Source organism: Ostrinia furnacalis, unplaced genomic scaffold (genome assembly GCF_004193835.3).
Source record: "Ostrinia furnacalis isolate ACB-3 unplaced genomic scaffold, ASM419383v2 OfSCF0260, whole genome shotgun sequence".
Classification (NCBI taxonomy): domain Eukaryota; kingdom Metazoa; phylum Arthropoda; class Insecta; order Lepidoptera; family Crambidae; genus Ostrinia; species Ostrinia furnacalis.
The window spans coordinates 417,551-421,509 of NW_021130499.1; positions in this window are offsets into that span (position 1 = coordinate 417,551).

A 3,959-nucleotide genomic window follows, 5' to 3' on the forward strand; every position below is an offset into this window, starting at 1 on the left:
TTTTACATTATTCGTTCGTATTCATTGTATTATTCTTTAAACCCAGAATAACATATAGGCTATAATTTATGACGGTCTATGACAAAATAAATTTCACGCCGGTGAAGCCGCGGGCAAAAGCTTGTAGGTTATAATTACCTGTAACGTCAATTCCGCATTATTATTTAATCAAAGTATGGAGAGACTTCAAGCGAACCAAATACCACAGTATTAAAATTCGTATTAATTGTTCATGCACTATTTACCTCCATAATTTTAAGGATCACAAAAGCTAATATAACTTATTGTCAAAGGAATTGTTTATCCACCTCGCCAGGGAGTTATTTGTCTTCAAAGTGGCAGCCCTAAGCCTACAGATCCAACAATAAGGCTTAGCAAAGGTCGCATTTAGTGCGCGGAACAGACCGCAACGAGGCTCAACCCTAAAGGGACACGGTTCACTTGCTTCTTTAATTTAGAGAACATTACCGAACTTTTTATATTATTTCATAGTAGTAGCAAGTATGCTTACGAACAGATATATTATGCCTTTAAATGGATACAGCCTCGGACTTTAACTAACTCAAAATCAATCATCATATTTCGCTGAAATGTCACGATTAAATTCGTGATAGTGAAACACATTCACATGTGTTTTTACCTTAGTTTTTACAGTAAAAAATAGTTTTTACCCATTTTCAGTTTATACTCTATTACATTTCACAATGATGATTGTAACTATAAAGAGAAAAAAACAATAAATATAAAAATACTAGACATCCAGACATCATGACATCCAAACTTTCGGTTTTATAATATTAGTAGGATTTTAATGCCTGCAATGAGTGTTACTGCACAATTATTTTTGTAGCGACGTAAATGTAACAGAAGACACTTTAGTTTAGTAGCACTTTGTAGCTTTCTAGGAATTCTAGAGATCTCTAGCTAGAGAGTTTAGAGCACACTCGTGGAACGGTTAAGCTGTAATAAATGTAGGTACATTGTCTTAGATTAACTGCGACTAGAAGCAAGCGACTCGACCGCCGTATACATTGTCAAGGCTTGTGCAATGTGCACACAAGTGGCAAATGAACTGGCGTAGTGCCACTATCGTGAAATGTGACCTATGATAAGATTTGCCACGTATTGTAACTGAAGATAATATGATTTTGTTGTACGTAAGTTGTAAGTGTAGTAAATCAAAACAATGCACCTCACTTATTAAAATTACTTATACTTTAACTACTGACCACGAAATACATCAAATAAATAAATAATCATAAAAGCCACTTTTTTATTTCAGACATGAATTAACCATTGTTGATTAATTTCTATATCATAAATCATTATTTACAGGCCCAGAAAAGCTACATTATCTCAATTAGCTTTGTGCAGACTCGCTGCTTAAGTATTTCCTAAAATAACAGTCGTGAAAATCGGATCCTGAGCTAGGTTTTCTTTCTAAAATCTCTAAGAATGTGCAGGATCTAAGAGACAAAACTGGGTCAAAGCTCATTCCGCTCGTGTGACGAGATATACCATGAACTTTGTCTCCCAAGTTTGGCTCCGGGACTTTTGTTCCGGAAGTATTACGTGGCTGTCACTGACTGTCAGGCGGTCCCCATGGTGGATTCAGAGGGTTGGATGTGTCATCTTACACAACTTCTGTCGCAGCCTCTTTAACTTGACGAGAGTCGTGTAATATTATAATATATTATTATGTTGTACTACTTTGTAGATATTTAGTATAGTTTCATGACTCAAAAGTATAAGTACCTACTCACTGAGACTTGATTTAAAATTTTGAGCATTTCACAAATATCAAACACTGAAATAATATATACCTACAATATGTTTGGTTACTGCTTACACGAAAAAGTGACTTGCGAACTGAGTTAACCTATTTCCAAACCACGTTTACCTATAGGTAGTTTCTCTGTTTTATCACTTTGCCAGCTTTGGCCAGCCTTTTGGGCATCTTCCCTCAAGGGAACAACTTCAATGATTTTTTTTATTTATAAATCTTGTACATATACGAGGGCTGCACTAAAAGTATCGGGAATGGAATATTTCCACTGTTCCAGTCATATTAAAATCTATTTAATTGCAAAGTCCAGGGTTTTAAAAATCGTATACCATTTATTTATTTAAAAAAAGATTCTCGGTCGTATCACAAGGTCTTGTCAAACTTGTTTAGTCGTTGAGAAAATGGAATTGACTCGAGAAAATTCAAGAGCGATGATTTATTATGACTTTTGAAGTGGTTTAACACAAAAACAGTGTGTTGACCGGATGATTTCTGCATTTGGTAATGAAGCCCCATCCAAAACCACAATTTATCGCTAGTTTCCTGAATTTCAACGTGGACGTGTCAAGCTCAGTGATGATCCCCGTCAAGGTCGTCCAAAAACTGCAGTCACCTAAGAAAACGTTGATGCTGTGCGTAAGCTGATTGAAGAAGATCGACATGTGATATACCGCGAAATTCAGGCAACTTTAGACATTGGCATGAGTCAAATACAAATAATCTTGCATGAACAATTAGGTGTAAAAAAGTTGTTTTCCCGATGGATACCGCATTCGCTCTGTGAAGAGCAAAAAGCGGCTCGCGTTACTTGGTGCGTCAGAACTCTCGGGAGATTACATGCAGGATCCTCAAATGCTGTATACAACATCGTATCAGGTGACGAATCATGGATATACGCGTACGAACCCGAAACAAAAAACCAGTCACGAGTTTGGGTGTTCGAAAATGAATTAAAGCCAACAAAAATTGTTCGTTCACGGAGTGTTGCAAAAAAAATGGTGGCCACGTTTGTCTCCAAAACCGGCCATGTTGCGACTATTCCTCTTGGGGGACAAAGAACGGTTAATGCAGATTAGTATGCTAGCATTTGTTTGCCACAGGTCGTTTCTGAACTCCGTAAAGAGAACTGCAACCGCCGCATCATCCTCCATCACGACAATGCGAGTTCTCACACCGCGCACTGAACAAAGGAGTTTTTAGAGCAAGAAAACATAGAATTATTAGTCCATCCGCCGTACAGCCTCGACCTAAGCCCTAATGATTTCTATACTTTCCCTTAAATAAAGAATAAATTGCGTGGTCAGAGATTTTCATCACCTGAAGAAGCTGTGGAAGCCTACAAAACGGCCATTTTGGAGACCCAAACTTCCGAATGCAATGGTTGCTTCAATGATTGGTTTCGTGTATGGAAAAATGTGTCAAATTTCGCGGAGAATACTTTAAAAAGCAATAAATACATTTTTAAATAGTAATGTTGTTTCACTTCCTTGATTCCCGAAATTTTCAGTGCCGCCCTCGTATTTTAATTTTTACCCTTTTATTTATTTAGTTATAGTTTAGTTAAGTAGTTATTTGTTAATATTTAGTTGTATATATGTATAGAATATTGTTACAATCAATAAAATTTTATCACTCATATTATAACCAAAGTTAAATTTAGTGTAACCTCCAGTTTACAAGTCGCTTTTTTGTGTAAGAATTATAACTAAACAATTATTTTTTCAGCGAAGATGCGCAAAATTTTAGTCGTCTACTTTGTAGACATAGTTTCTTGACTCAAAAGTATGTAACCTAGATTACCCACTGAGATTTGGGTTAAAATGTTAACCATTCTCAAAATATGAAAAAGCCAATCCTTGCTGCCAAATAACATAAATGGCCATGCACAGGATTAGTCGCAATGGCTTATTGCCTATAAAACCCAAGCTTCCACCAACCTCGGCGGCTCGGGCCGGCCGAGACAACCTCAGACAACCTCAGACAACCGCCACAATAAACGCAAATGCGGCGAACATCAAACAGCTCGTCACGGCGCATTGACATTTACACGGTTTGAACACGGATATAAAGTCATCATAGTGAGGCTGTGTCATTACACTGACTTTTTACGTGACTTCGTCTGCGTAAATTTTGATAAAAAGCAACCAACCTATAGACTGTATTGTAGAGTCAC